We start from the raw sequence: 16,398 nt of genomic DNA, 5'->3' as shown, positions 1-16,398 counted from the left end.
AGGTAGGTACACAAAGCACAATCATTCACATCTGTTTAATAAGCCATCTGTCTTTAATGAACTTTACAATTTATTTTTTATTTTCTTTTTTCTTTTTAAAGATCTTATTTATTTATTTGACAGAGATCACAAGTAGGCAGAGAGGCAGACAGAGAGAGCGCAGGGGAAGCAGGCTCCCTGCTGAGCAGAGAGCCCAAGGCGGGCTTGATTCCAGGACCCTGAGATCATGACCTGAGCCAAAGGCAGAGGCTTTAACCCACTGAGCCATCCAGGCGCCCCATTATTTTTTCTGATTACAAGGAAATAGCTCTTACTCTTTAATGAAAGGATAGAAAAATATAAAATATTTTTAACATTTTACATATTTCTTTTTATGATAGTATTAGACATAGAGTACATGTATTAAGATCATACTGTATATATAATTTTATACCATGTGTTTTTTCTTACTATAATGTAATGATTTGTCTATGTGTGTTCTCTGTGTATGTGTTCTCTGTGTGGCATACATACGTATACTACGGTGTGCTAAGCCAGTCTTCTGTTATTAGATATTTGGATTGTTCCCAGTTTTGTGCAGTTATAAATAATACTGTATTGAATAGCTTCATGGGTGAAGTTTCCTGTTTTTTAGAGTTCCATCTTAGGAAAGAGTTTGAAAGTGGATCATGGCATCACTTAGTGGAATGGTGTTAGAGCTCTTTCTTGGCCTGTACTAAAGATTATTTCCTTAAACCCTCAAATAGTGGTGCCAACTTAAATTGCTATCAGGGGCTTATCAAAAAGAATAGTTCATGAGAATCTATTACCAGTGTCTGTGCTGTTTTATCATCTTATGCTCTTCCCCCTCTTAAAAAATTGAGGTTTGTATCAAGGTATGTTGTGAGGAAGAAAAATATGCAACTCCTTTTGTAGAGGCATTGTTGAAGACATGGCATGGTCTGTCACTTACTCCTTAGGACCACATAGGGAAGAAATTGCCCTCAGGTTTCATCGACAAGGAAAGCTGTGACCCTCCCACCCACCCATAAACAGCTGGTATTCAGTCCCATGAAGCCCTGCAATGGCACGTATTGCTTTCTTGGACCACTAGGGGCTTCAGAAGCCATTGTGACTCATTTTCTAGCCTCATGGAAGACTTATTCTTATGTATTTATTTATTTATTTTAATTCCAGTATAATTTGCATATAGTGTCATATTAGTTTCAGGTATACAATATAATGATTCAACAATTTTGTACATTACTCAGTGCTTATCATGGTAAGTGTACTCTTAATCCCCATCATCTATTTCACCCATCCCCCACCGACCTCCCCTCTGGCAACCATCAGTTTGTTCTCTATAGTTGAGAAACTGGTTTTCTTTTTGTCTCTTTTTTTCTTTATTCACTTATTTTGTTGCTTAAATTCCACATATGAGTGAGAATGTATGGTTTTGTCTTTTCTGGGTAATTTATTTCACATAGCATTATACCCTCTAGATCCATCCATGTTCTTGCAGATGGCAGAATTTCATTCTTTTTTATGGCTGAATAATATTCCATTGTGTATATATACCACATCTTCTTTACTCATACATCTATTGGTGAACACTTGGGCTGCTTCCATAATTTGGCTGTTATAAATAATGCTGCAATAAACATCAGGATACATATATCTTCTTGAATTAGTGTTTTCATATTCTTTGGGTAAATAAATACCCGGTAGTGGAATTACTGGATCATATGGTATTTCTATTTTTAAATTTTTGAACTATCTCTGTACTGTTTTCCATAGTGGCTACACCAATTTGCCTTCCCACCAACAGTGCAAGAAGGTTTCTCTTTCTCCACATCCTCACCAACACCTGTTTCTTCTTTTTTATTTTAGCCATTCTGACAGGTATACAGTGAGATTTCATTGTGATTTTGATTTGTGTTTCCCTGATGATGAGTGATGTTGAGCATCTTTTCCTATGTCTATTGGCCATCTGGATGTCTTCTTTGGAGAAATATTGTTCATGTCTTCTGCCTATTTTTTAATGGATTATTTATGGTATTTTTGTATTGAGTTATATAAGTTCTTTATGTATTTTGAATATTAACCCTTTATCAGATATGTCATTTGCAAATATCTTTTCCCATTCCATAGGCTGCCTTTTAGTTTTGTTGATTGTTTCCTCTTCTGTGCAGAAGTTTCTATTTTGATATGGTGTCAGTAGTTTATCTTTTAGAAGGCTTATTCTTTGAACTTATTTGGCTTTGATTTGATTTTCTTAAAAATAATTTTTATGCCATTAATTATATTTTTTAAACTGCTTTAAATTCTTAAAGAAAATAGATGTGATCTAAGTTAATTATTAAATAGATTTCACTTAAGGGGCACCTGAGTGGCTTAGTTGGTTAAGCAGCTAACTCTTGGTTTTGGCTCAGGTCGTGACCTCAAGATTGTGAGATGGAGCCCTGCATTAGGCTCTGCATTCAGTGGGGAGTCTGTTTGAGATTCTCTCGCTCACTCCCTCTTTTCCTCTCCTCTGCTCACTCTCTCTGTCTCTCTCTCAAATAAATAAAACCTTCAAAGAATAAAAATAAAAAAATAGTTTTCATTTAAGAATTTGTTTGGTGATGAAAATACATTGTTGCTTTAAATTGTGTTTTATTGATTATTTATCAACTATTTTTAGTTCCCCCTTGGCAGTTTCCAATTTGTTCCCTTTCCCCATTTATCTCCTAAGGCCTTATTTTCCCTCTGATAATTTGTATGACTATTTTGTGTAGTCAGGCTATTGGAGCTTTCAATCTTTTTCATAATTTGTTGAAAATAATTGCTGGTTTTCTTTCTTTCTTTTTTTAAAAGATATTATTTTATATATTCGAGAGAGGGAAAGAGCAGGAGCTGAGGGGAGGAGCAGAGGGAGAGAGAGAAGCAGGCCCCTTGCTAAGCAAGAAGCCAGATGCAAGGCTCAATCCCAGGGTTGTGGGATTATGACCTGAGCCAAAGGCAGACACTTAATTGACTGAGCCACCCGGGCGACCTCCTAGTTTTCTTTATGATTTTGTATCATTTTTATCTTTAAAAAGTTCCCTTGCTATTTCATCACATTCTCTACAGCAGGCTTTAGAAGCACTCAGTGCATGAACTGATGGATAGTAGAATTGATAATAACAGTATTATTTGTTATTTTCTTAAAACCACTTAGGTTTTAGTCATCTGTTACACTCCACTGGCTTTACAGACCATTTTATGCCAATGCCAAACTGAATTAATTATTGCACCTTATTATTTTTGGGGAAGGGATGTTTAGTTACTGTCCTTTTACCAAAACTGCCTAAGCAATTCTTACCTATTTTATTTTTCTGGGTACACTTAAAGTTATTTTGATAACATCCCCCCAAATTTCTTAAGTTGTATATATTTTATTAAATCTCTAAATTGACTTTGGAAGAATAGATATCTTTATAATATTCAGCTTTCTATTTAAGAATGTGGCTCCATGTATTCAACTTTTAAGTATTTTAGTAAAACTTTATGATTTTATTCATTTAGTTCCCACAATTCTCTGGCTAAGTTTACTCTTGGGAATTTTATATCTTCTCTTGCTTTTGTGAATAGTATCTTTTGCTATTATTCTTTTTTTTAAATTTATTTGTTTTAATTTTTTATTTTTTATAAACATATATTTTTATCCCCAGGGGTACAGGTCTGTGAATCGCCAGGTTTACACACTTCACAGCACTCACCAAAGCACATACCCTCCCCAATGTCCATAACCCCACCCCCTTTCTCCCAACCGCCATTACTCTTTATAATGATTATTGTCAATATATAGAATACATATTGACCTTTGGATATTTATCTGTATTTAGCCATTTTTCCATAATTTTTTTCTTTGTGTTTATACATATAGAGTCTTAAAAACTACATGTAATGATAGTTTCTTCTACTTTTTTTCCCTGTGATTATTTCTTAAATCTTTGATCCGTATTTTTTCTAAAAGATTTTATTCATTTATTCGACAGAGAGAGAAATCACAAGTAGGCAGAGAGAGAGGGAGAGGCAGGCTCCCTGCTGAGCAGAGACACCCTGCCATGTGGGGCTCGATCCCAGGACCCTGAGCTCATGACCTAAGCTGAAGGCTTAACCAGTTGAGCCACCCAGGCGCCCCAAATCTTTGGTCCATAGTTTTATTCCATTGGCCAATACTTATAAAACCAAGGTAAGTGGTACTGATAATAATGGGCCTCTTTTTTTTTTTTAACTCCTGATTTTAATGGTAATACCTCCAGTGTTTCCCCAATAATAATATGGCTGTTGGCTTGATATAAATACATTTTTGAAAATGTATGGTCCTATACCTATACCTATGTACCTATACCTATTTTCCTATACCTATATCTAGATTTGTAATAAGTCAAAAGTGAGTATGAGATTTTAAGAATTAACATCTCATCATATATTGGGATATAATAGGACTTACATACTGACTGTATGATTATTATTAAAAAATTTCTTTTTTTTAAGATTTTATTTATTTATTTGACAGATATCACAAGTAGGCAGAGAGGCAGGCAGAGAGAGAAAGAGGGAAGCAGGCTCCCTGCTGAGCAGAGAGCCTGATGTGGGGCTTGATTCCAGGACCCTGGGATCATGACCTGAGCCAAAGGCAGAGGCTTTAACCCACTGAGCCACCCAGGCACCCCCAAAAATTTCTTAATACTAAACTATACTTTCATCTCGATGAAACTAGTGACACGATGGTATACTCTTTTTCTTTTTATTGTGTCAAAATCAACTTTCTGGCATGTTATTCAAGATTTTTGTATCTATATCTGTTTCGAGATCGATCTTTGGTTTTTGTTCGTTTTGTATTACTGCTCTGAGGTTTTTATATCATGGTTTTCCATTTTCATAATTAATTGAATAGCTTCCAGTGTTTGTTTACCCTTCAAAATAGTTAACATAGTAGCAATTATCTGATCTAAAAAGTTTAAGAAAATAATATTGTTTCTGTTTCTATTTATTTGTACCCTGAAACACTCTAAGGAGAGCTGTTTTCTAAAACCTATATAAGGGGATAAAGTATAACTAGGACAGAATAAGCATTTATAGAAAAGGATCAAACTTTTACTGATACTAAAAATGGAAAAGAAAAGTTCCCTTGAGATTGCTTAAAGGTTGTGCTGCCTGATCCAGTCACCACAGCCCTCACAACCACCCCACACTAATATATGCTGGATTTTTAAAAATAATATCCTAATATGACAGCTGATGGCATAATATGAAAGTATAATTAATAAAATTGGCAAAATGCAAAAAAAAAAAAAAAAGGAAAACCATCTCAGATAGTTGCATTCTCCCACACGGTCTGCTGCAATACAGTAAGTGTAACATTTGGAGTATCAAATGGATGCACTGCCTGCTCTGTGGGACCTTCATAAATACTATTTTATTAAAGCTGAGCTTTTTTTGAGGAATGAGCAGTAAAACATTTGAAGTTGTAAACACTCTCTGCCAAGAATCTGTGGTGCAGATTTTCTGTACAGGTGCCATATGCTTTGAGACTCAACTAAGGAAGCGCAGGTCTGCCATCTTCTTGCAGGCCACTTGCCTGACCTGTGGCTACTCGGTGGGTCTGAGCCTGGCCCCTCATTGCTCTGTCCTCACACCCAGCTGCACCCGTGAGAATCTGTAGATTGACTCTTGCATCAAATGACCTTCTACCTTGCACTCTCTAACTTCCATTCAAGCCTTCAATGCCCCTGTTTGTCATTCAGCTGCTCTGAATTGAATATCTCTTGTTTTGTCTTGCACAGAACCACTCCGCCCTTCCTCTGGGAGCCACATCCTACTCTCTTGGTGCTCAGTCACCCTTTCTCAGATTCTCTGTGGTCCTGGTGGGCATGTCCATCTGGGTGCCCTTGGCCCAGGCCTCCATGTGTCATGTGCCCCAGACTGTGCCATTCAGAGTCTCCTGAGAATCCCAAGCTAGTCACACAAGGGCTAAAGGCAGAGGCAGCAGAATCATTCCAAAGACAGAGCCCTAAAAGAGGCTTCTCAGAGTTCAGCAATCTACTGAGCAATCTACTTTCCCAGATGTGGCCTTCAGTTCTTCCTGTGGTTTTGACTGACTCACTTTTCTTCCAGTTTCTCACCATTTTTGGCCCCGGTTAGTCTCAGGTTCATTTTCTGTTGTTTACAGACTCAACACTGTCACAGGCCTCATATCTGGATTCCAGCTCTGTGTAGCCCCTTTGGGTTGTCATCCCAGTTGTTCTATCTGCTGACTAGTCAGTCACCTTGGCTGCATTCCTGGAAGCTGCCTGCCAGGTCACTCTCTATGCTCTGCAGCTGGGAATCTAGTCCTGCCCCACATCTAAGACCATCCCAGGGCCATAGCACCCCAGCCCACATTAAGGCTTTTTTTCCTCTTGGCAGAGGAGACCAGGCACAGTGCCCCGAATTCCTAGGGTATTTCACCACCCTGACTTCTTATCACATCTCTGCTGCCCACCGGCCTGTGTTCTAAGTGGAGTTTTGCCAACTTGCTGCTCTTGTTCTAAGGATCCTCAAAAAACACCTGGTTTATATGCAGATGTTTCCAGGTAAGAGGAAGAGGAGGTGCCCACCACAGAGATAACCATGCCTTTAGACTCCTATCCAGACCTGTTCTACAAGGCAAATGTCTACTGTCCCTGGGACCCAGGCCTTCTGCAAGAACACATGTAGCAAGTTGTGATGGTGGCACTTAAGTATCCTTTTTTCCCTGGTGAGGATCTGTATGTTCTCTGTAAATAATATGGAGGCCTGACTTCTCTAGGACTCTCAGGTCTCAGCATGATAACCTCTAAGAACACTGCCCATTCCCACTGATCGATTTCTGAACTGGCTGTCCCAGGGTGTCTGAATCTTGTCTTCTTCTGTAAAGGTGGTGCTTGGAAGGTGGCAATAGAAATTGTATTTTACCGAAGTGACATTTAGTCTGTGTGTTAAATTGTAGCCATCTTCTTGTGTCTTATGAACACTGTGTTCTGTGACTCTTGTCTTAACTATCAGGATGATATGCCGAGGAAATCTCTTCACTGAGCATTCCAAGAACCCATGATCTGGAATATCTTCTACCCATTTCTGTGCCATTTCTCATTGCCTCTAGGAAAAGCTAAAGATAAGTGTTTTGGGGATCTCTTTAAAGGAAATCCTGGGCCAACCTCTGTTCTTTCAAGGGGTCTCTGAGCCTACATCCCTAGGAACACTTTAGAAATGAGCTCCTTCTTTTGAAAACAGGAATTTCATGGCAGTTAAGGTGACCTCTGAGGTGGTGAGTCAGAGGACAAGATGGAGCCCACCATACTTACAAGGCATGCCTAAGAACCCGAATCTGCTGCTTGTGGGATGAATGAAAAGGGGGTAGAAAGAAAGGAAGAAGCTTCTTCCTCAGCAGGTCAGAGAGCAGACAATGGCCTCATGGCCCCAAACACTGAATTTTGGTAAAATGTAACTTAGTTCTTATCCCAAAATGAGACTGTCTATTCCCTCCCTTGGGAATAACAATAGCCTGGGATGAGATTGATTTGAATTTTCATCAATAGTAGAGGTGGGAATCTACTTTCTTGGTATTTAAAGAATGTGTGAGGAAGAGACACTAAGCTTCACCTAATCCATCAGGCCCCGTTATTAAAGAATCTTTAATTCTGGGCTGCAACTGCACACAGAAATGAGCTTAAGTTTTAGTAAGGGAAATCAAGTGTCCATATAGGATATATCATTATGCAGGTTTCTATGGCACCCACAAAACTCTTCGTGGGACTGGGAGTGGAACAAAGGCATGGGTAGTTCAAAAATATTTTTATCAGCAGGGAATAGCTTTAACTTAAGTGTAGAGCAAGAGAAAACATGAATTAGACCATTAATACCGTATATTTCCATCATTAACATTCATAGTGTTGCTACATCTTAAAAGAAAAAACAATTTCTGACCCAAAAGTTGGTCAGGACCAATAGCTATGCATCATGCTAAAAACAGAAGTGAACCTAACTTTTTGAGAGCTTACTACGTGCATTTTTAATAGTTAGATCATATGGGGGAAATCAGCATGTCTATTATTAAAATAGAAAAGCTGAGTGTTAGAACACTAATTTGGAGCAGCAAGATGATACAAGACAAATTCTGAACATGGGGACAATAATTCTCCCTTGAGCAGGAAAATAATTTCGTAGAATTTAATGTATTAACAAACTTGTGGGAGAATGTTAAAAAGGAAAATCCAGCCAGTGATAATATGAAAGACCCAATGGGAATATTCAGATTTGAGCTATAAATCATGTAGATACAAATGATCCATAGCACTTATTACAGAGCTTGGAGCAGCTACAGAAGTCAGAAAAAGAGCAGGAAAAATTTCAGAGAGATTACTTTTGCTACAAAGTAGGTGTGTTTGTGTGTGTGTGAGCTTTAACCTAAACCAAATTAAAATGATAAGAGTGCTGGAGGTTTCTCATGGTATTGTACTATTCCCCCTCCAAGAGGTATTGCAAAATTTGAAGCTGTAAATCTCTTATACAGAAGGATTCTTAATAAGTCTCATTTTGGAAAGAGATGTTCAAGACAGAATGTAGACCATTAATTAAATGTTTGAACAATTATTCAAATGTATTTAACACCTCTCATATGGAAAGCATTGTATCAGGGAGTTTATGAGCTTTCAAATGCTGTGGCACTTCAGGAAATGAGACAGGATACTTATAGCCAAGTTGGTAAGTAATGAGGCCATACACAAAGTAGAACCTAAAAGCTCTCAGTGTGCAGAACTGATTTTGTCTGCCTTTGCACAGTGGCTGTCTCTGTTTGGGTTTAGGGTTTGATTACATGTAGTTTCCCCGAGAATCGATCCTGTGAAGTACAGTGAGCAGGTGAAGAGGTGAGTTAAGGAAGGGAGGAAAGTCAGTGGCTTATTGACTAAAAAATTGGTTACCATCATGGCCAACTGGAGGCTATCCTACTGAAGATCCTCCGAGAGACTATATAGAATGTTCTCAGAATTGTCCCTTTGTGGGGAAGTACATATCTGTCCACTGCCATCCTTCAGTGGGTGACAGTTCCCTAGGCCCATTGTGCATGCACCAGGATGGCTGAGGTCAGAGAATGGCTAGGTCATCCTGGGCGCCTTGTGATTCAGTGCTTCCTCTGTGTCAGTCTCTCAGGTGGGCAATGACATGAGACATATGGACAAGCTGAGGCATTTACACTTTACTCAAAGGTACTACACAGTCACTGAGAGACTTGGAATGAGCGAGTTCCCTACTCACAGCTTTACTGTCTCCTGGGCATCACTAAATTAATGGCCAGGACACCCCATGTTGTGTGAGATGGTTCCAGTTTTGTCTGCCACCATTTAGGTATCAGGAGCTCCTCTTCCTGGCACAGAGACCTCAGGAATACAACACCCCCTCTGTGTCTTATCAGTAGTCACATGCACTGAAGTTAGACACTTCCTGAGTGACAGATCTACTTTATTCAAGACATGCAGATACAGGGAGCAAACCGTACAGAGGGGGACAATTAGGGGCCCACAAAGTCTACCCAGGGTGTGGCCCTGAAGAGATTGATTTCCTTTCATTCATCTCTCTCTTTCTTAATAGGAAAGCTTTCCAAACATCAAATTCTGCTGCTTTTTACCCCCCACAGTCTCTTGTGGACATTTCTCCTCCCTTCCCCATCTCTGCCATAGCACAGACTCCCAAGAGACATGTTATCTTTCTCGCTGAGCCACCAGGGGAAGCCAGAGACCTCTTCAGGCTCTTGTTTCCTGACCCTGCCTGGTACAACTCCTTCCCTGGCAGTCTGAGCAGAAAGTCTTCCAGAATCTGAGTTTTCATTGAGTCTTTTTTTTTTTTTTTTCTTACATTTTCAGCCTTCCATCTGGACCCTAAAAACTTCCCTTGTGCTAAGATCCTGAAGCCATTCTGGCTTCAAGAAAATATTTGCCAAACACCTTCTATGATTTAGGGACCAACAGATGAAGACATCCCTCTTGTTTTCTCAGCAGAAATGAACCCAACACACAGCTCAGTTTAAATCAGTAGATATTTGTGGAGAATCTACTATGTACCAGACACTTTTTTAGAGTCGTGGATAATGTAAGAATGTTTTCAGCTGTGAGTAAAGGAAATCTACCCAGAAGCCAGAGAGAAAGGCATACACTTCAATCTTATAGTTGTTTTTTATAGATCTTAAAAGACCTGGCCAGGGAATAAAGGAGATTGGTAGCATGATGTCTGGCAGAAAAGGAGGGTACTGATGATTCATGACCCTGCAGCACAGAAGTTCTAAAGTGGACGTTATTTGGACATAACAAAACTCCCCCGAATCAGGTACAACTTTCTTCAGGACATATGGGACCATATTAAATTTAATTCACTACTTCTTGAATTTATTGTTCAGTCAGTAATTATTATTAATCATAATAATGATTATTGCCATTAAGTCTTTAAAGAAAATGTAATCCATCTAGTTAGGAGTTAAATTTGGTTATGCAGTGGTATGAATTACATGCCTTTCTGTGAAATACAAAGAAACGTGTTCTTAGAATTCTGTGTAAAATCATTTTGGTAAATATACGTGTACAACAACAAAAAAGATTGATCCCTGAAAAGAATCAAGGTTCTTTAATGAAGGAGGAAGTTGTGTTAAATGGGTGTGGAAGTTGGATTGAATGTTGGTAAGATAATCAGTAGAATTGGAAAGGTTTTCATGTATGATTGGTTATTCCTTGTAGTTTCCTATCACCTGCAAATATTTATAAGCTTGCCTTTTATTGTTCTTCAAGTAAAGGAAGAGCTGTGATTAATAATTCCAACATCTAAAGTCTTTTCTTGAAGAAGGACTGAAGTTTCTTCTGTTGTATCTGCTGACTCTCCTTTATGGTGTGATCCTTCTTTGTGTGTTTAGTTAGTTTTGTGTGCTTCATCATTTTCTAGATTTCACTAAAAACTTATTTGAGGGAATATTTTTAAAGTCTAAGATAAAGGGGAGCTCCTCCAGAAAGTATTTGTATTTCTTCTGCCAGGGCCTTGGGAAGTTACCAGCCCAATATTAAACTGAGTTCCATGGTTTCATGAAAATTTGGGGCTGCAAACCCAGCCACCAAAGGGGCACAGAACCCTTGCTTGCTCAGGAGTAAGGGTAGTACTGGTTGGAATGAACATCTTATGTGCATTAGATTTGTGACGCTTAAGGTAGGATTAATGTTTAGGGAGTGACCTTGAATTAGGAGCTAAAATTGTCAGGAAAGGTGCAGAGTGACATGGAGGCCTGAGCATAGCAGCAACACTTAAAAGTGTACAATAACCTGATGAAGTAAGATTCAGAGCTATAGGTTTTTGGGAGAAGGGAGGAATAATATTCTGGAAGCAACACTGAGGAACAAGAAGGATCCCCACTTCTATCTCCTGACACAGTGATACAAGAGCTTGAGAGGGAGAAACCAGTCATCACTTTTGAGGACTGTGGAAACAGTTTTTCTAGGGAGAGAATCAGGCTTACATTAGAGCAGGAAGTGGAGGGAACCTCCAGAGAAGAGGCTGAAGATATAGGGCCTTTTGCTAATGGTGGATTTTGCTTTCTAGAAGGGCAAAACAGGTTCTAGGAGCTGGATAGGGAGAAAGGGACATATAAGACGTGCTCAGTCTTATGAACATCAACATGTAGGAGATGAGAAATGCACTTGAGATTCTCGAGCTGCTTGTGGTAACCAACATAAATAGGCACTGAGGGCTTAATGAGATTAACACTGGTAGACTCAAGAGTCTTGGGGAAGCTGTGAGCACTGAGGGTGAGAAGGTTGTCTGCTTTGTTACTGACCCTCAGTGATGAAGGTGAGGAGAACTGAAGTGATGTAGACTTGGTCCAAGTGCATGGAGGCTCTCTTGAGGTCTCTGTTCTGGAAGCCAGCTATTAGTTACCCTAAGCTTGCAGGAATATCTTATAGAACGAACACTCTAAGGCACAGACTTGGGAAAACCTCACTCTGGCTACTAAAAGGGGAAGGGTATTAACATTTAATCTATGTCCACTGTGTGCTAGGCACTGTGCTTCTTATGTTGTGTGATCAAGTTTAATCACCACAGCGTCTGTACTTAGTATGAATTATTTTTATTGAATCCATGTTGCAGATGCAAAGATAGATCTCTGATGCTCTTTAGCTGGGTTTAATGGCTTACCTTCTAGCATTCTCAGCAGATACTGCACTGAGGAATAAAATTCCAGATTGGTAGGAGGGTAGTGACATCAGAGCACTGGGATTTTGGGGAGACAGGAGACAGTGTAGGTGTGCCCCTTTACCCTCCCCATCAGCTCCTACAAGACAAATGTTTTTAGGAGAGAAAACACATCCTTATAATGGAGGTGTGAAGACTCTTTTGAGTGTTGTATGCAATAGGCCTGGGGTGTACCAAATGGGACCCTAAAAGGGCAAGTTGAAGAATCTTTGCATCCCATCGTCATGAGAGAATGTTTGTTGTCCTCCAAAGACACAGCATTAAAATGCCCTTCTCTAACACAAGCCGGTCTTAAACTGAACATTTCTCAAAAATACACAATTGGGAATTTTCCTGTTGGGGCTGTTATCTTCAACTGCATCAAATCATGAGGGGCACCTGGGTTGCTCAGTGGGTTAAAGCCTCTGCCTTCGGCTCAGGTCATGATCCCAGGGTCCTGGGATCGAGCCCCACATCGGGCTCTCTGCTTGGCAGGGAGCCTGCTTCCTCCTTTCTCTCTCTGCCTGCCTCTCTGCCTTCTTGTGATCTCTGTCTGTCAAATAAATAAATAAAATCTTAAAAAAAAAAAAAAAGACATGAAAACTTGGCAGCTTGAAAAATTTTTACACTCCTTTAAATATCTTCCATGGACAGCACAGGGAAATGACTGAAGGAAGAGATAGCATGGCACAGGGCACATTGATCATTCATGGTTTTCTGAACATCTCTCATTGGAGAAATAATCCATTATCATGTGACATTTGGGGGAAGGTTCTCAAGAGGGGACCTGTCTGTCCATTTGGAAACCCAGTGAATCACCAGCATGTTTTGCAGTTGAGAGATCAAAAGCTTTATGTGTAATAATATGCAGGTGATCTGGATAAGATTTATAATTTTTTTAATTTCACAATTTCATTTCCAATGCTGGATTTATTTGGCATTCCCATGAGATATATTTTCCTTCTCATGGTAACAACACAATGATTTTAGCCTAAATACTTATTTAACTTAAATAATTTGCTTATGTAGAGGGATCCATGAAATGCAAATAAGCATGTTCCTAATTCTCATGTTTCCTGATCACCTTACAGTGCCACATATGGTTGCAAACTGCAAAGCCTTTAACCCAAAAAAACCCAGACAGGTTTTCAAAGACCAGTGTACCAAAGCAAGTATAGGTTAAGCAGGACAGGGGAATCATAGCTTAAAAGAGTTCTTGAGCGCCTGAAATGGAGAGAAGGGAAGATTATAGCCAAGGACTGCATCTCTGTCTTCCTCTTTCCACAGCATCATGCATAGTGACACAAACCAAGCCAGAAAGCTCATAGAGCAACACTGCTCAGAATCCAGCCACCTCATTCCCACCAGCTTCTCTGGGCAGGAGGCTGCCTAAGATGCCTTCTATCTTTTCTTTCCAGCACGAGTACATGTAATATTTATATTTGTATTTGTATCTATACACGGATCCATTCAATCATCCAGGCATATCTACACGAATAGTACACATTGGGCAGATAAGCCGCGCGCGTGCGCGCGTGCGTGTGTGTGTGTGTGTGTGTGTGTGTGTGAGAGAGAGAGAGAGAGAGAGAGAGAGAGAGAGAAAGTGTGTGTGTGAGTATACCACCCACCGCATCCCGCTCAGGCATTGCGCTTTGTCTTGCCTTCGGCCACTCACACCTAGAGCAGTGATTTTAGGAAAGACACCTGCTGGTGTGTCCGCTTCCCACCCTGCATTCGTTCCATGTGAGCAAGGAGCCGGCAGGGTCAGGGATTTGGGGAAGCCCAGCTTCTCGCAGTATCTGGGTGGCACTGCGCGAGATGGGGGTGACGGGTGGAGAGCTGGCGGGGGGTGGGGGGCGGCAGTCAGAGGCTAGCGGACGACTACGCCCTCCTCTACCGCGGTGGAGTGGCCGCGCCAGCCTTGGGTAAGGCGTCGCCCCAGTCGGCTTCCCGGAGACGCCGAACCCTGCTGCTTTGCAATGGGGAAGCCCGATTTGGGAGTCTCCAGCACGCCAGTGGTACTGAGTATACAAGTAAAATTCCCGTGCTTCCCTCTCCTTTTAAAATATTCAGTAGTTTCCCCTAAAAGAGCCCCTTCCAGTGTCTGCCTGTGGATCCGGCTGTCTGGGATCGGGCTGTCTGGTCCCACCTGGCATTAGGGAGACCTCAGGCGCCGAGCAAAGTTTGCTTTTGCTGCGCCCCAAGTTTCCAGTCGACTTGTATGCCCGTGCGGAGGTGGAGGGTGAAGGAACTGGTCAACTTAGCCCTGCCAAATGGCTCTCTGGAAGACGAGTTGAGGTTAACAGGTCAGTCCCAGGCCCAGAAATAGGGGGCAAACCCTCCCTCCCCTGGCAGCAGCTAGGTCCCGCACTCAGAATTCCTTGGTGTCTTGGGGGACCAGACTAGGGGCGCCGCCCCCAGTACACCACTCAGAGTCACGCTTTCCCCTCGCTGCAAACTCTCGGAGCCATGATTCCTCCGAAAGTACTTGCCACTTGGGGGTGGCTCCGCCCCTCCCCCCACGCCCCCGGTTCCACGCTGCAGCAAGACCTTAGCACCCCGGCTTCCCGGAGCCAGTCAGCCCGCCCCGCACCGAGTCGTGCGCCGCTCCCGCCTCCCCTGCGCGCGGTGACTCCCTCCCTGCGCACCGCTAGTACTCTCGCCACGCCGCCGCCCGGCACTGCAGCACCGAGGGGAGGAGGCGCAGGCGGAGGAGGGGGAGGAGGACCGCAGCGTGCAAGCCCGGAGCCACTTTCCCGCCCCTCCTTTCGTCGCTGACACGCTCGGAGGAGTCACCACTCCGCGCGCTGCAGGCGAGAGTGGCAGACGGAGGCGGCCCCAGGGAGCGAGCCCGAGCGACGCCCGCGAGGCAGCAGCTGCAGCGCTGACACCACCTAGAGCAGGGGGTCCCAGGCGGCCAGAGCGGTGAGTGAGGGACCCCGGCAGCGGTGGCGGGTTTTCCAGCCGCCGCCTAATTTCCCTTCCGGACCCGGGAGCCGGGTGCTGCAGCGTGGGGAACTTTTTGCTGCCTTGTAAAAGCGCAACTTTGCCCCGCGTGCCCCTGAGGAAACGGTTGCAGGTGCCTGGTGCTGCCCGGGCGGGTTCTTTTTTGCTGGGGCGGGACGGGGGAATTCAGGGTAAAGCAGCTGAAGTGACTCTCGGATGCCCAGGGTAGGTCGGGGAGCCGGGCGCACTTTAGCCCGGATTCCCGGGGGACGCTGGAGGGCGGCAGCCGGGATTCGAAAGCCGCGCCCGCCTTCCGTGGGGACCTCCACAATACTTTGCTTACGTGGATGGACGGGGAGGGTGAGGTTGAATCAAAACAAGCAGCTCCGAGCCCCAGCCAGGCGTCCCACCTGTACTCCGACCCCAGCTTTGGGCTCAACTTTCCGGCGGGGATCCCTCTGCAGACCTGCGGGTGGCGGGAGAGCAGAGGCAGCCAGCCGCATTGGGCGCTGTGCGAGCCTGAAAGAAGCCCCGGGGCTTAAAAAACTATGCCACGGATGTCCCCGAAGCCCCCGTCTAGTGTCTGCGCGAGAACCGGAGAGGGATGGAGAACAGGGAATCCCGCGGGGCTGTGGCTGTTTGTAAGTGCCGCACTTCACTACATACACGACGCCTTTATTCAGCAAAACCTACTGAGCGCCCACTGTGCTCCAAGTGCGGCGAAATAGACGGAATGGCGTGAGGCTCAGGGCGGGAGAGGGGCTATGACCCATAAACGAGCTACCTGGGTCATTTCAGGTGGCGGTGAGAGCTGTGGCGGCGATCACTCAATACACTTGACCCTTTCAATTATCAGACTCTTTCCCTTCCGCCTGGGTTCTAGAACTGGGAACACTTTTCTCCAGCTTGTCGCGGGGACCCCCCCCCCCCCAGAGCTGGGCCCATGAAGACTGCAGAATGTGGAGATGAACTTGTGGGGCAGCGGGCACCCCGCGGCAGATGCACAAAACCCAGGGCCTTTCTGTGGGCGTGCGGGGACCTTAGGCGCCGGGCGCGCGGGGGTGGAGGGGGTGGGGCTGAGTCACAGTGGCAGGAGGGGCCGCCTGGACGGCTAGAGTCGGCGGTTGTGTGTGGGGGGGGCGCTCACGTCACCCGCTGCGTGTGCTAGTGATGCAAATGCAGACCCGCTAGGGGCAGGCGCGGGTGGGGGCTGGAGGGGAG

At 43.3% G+C, this 16,398-nt stretch overlaps 1 protein-coding gene across 2 annotated transcripts in view; it reads left to right on the top strand.

Moving 5' to 3' along the window:
• SV2C (synaptic vesicle glycoprotein 2C) overlaps window positions 1-16,398 on the top strand; it is a 236,681-nt gene that overhangs the window by 16,319 nt on the left and 203,964 nt on the right. The window contains exon 1 of one of the 2 annotated variants that reach the window (XM_032335925.1): window positions 14,867-15,156. The exons of the other annotated variant lie outside the window; for it this stretch is intronic. The gene's annotated coding sequence lies outside the window, so the exon portion shown is untranslated. Of the gene's footprint in view, window positions 1-14,866; window positions 15,157-16,398 lie in introns of those variants that run through there. 2 annotated transcript variants of the gene reach the window in all.

The sequence above is a fragment of the Mustela erminea genome, chromosome 3 (assembly GCF_009829155.1).
Source record: "Mustela erminea isolate mMusErm1 chromosome 3, mMusErm1.Pri, whole genome shotgun sequence".
In the NCBI taxonomy this organism is placed as follows: Eukaryota; Metazoa; Chordata; class Mammalia; order Carnivora; family Mustelidae; genus Mustela; species Mustela erminea.
The sequence above is the reverse complement of the archived record's forward strand: the minus strand, read 5'-3'. Positions and strand labels throughout refer to the sequence as shown.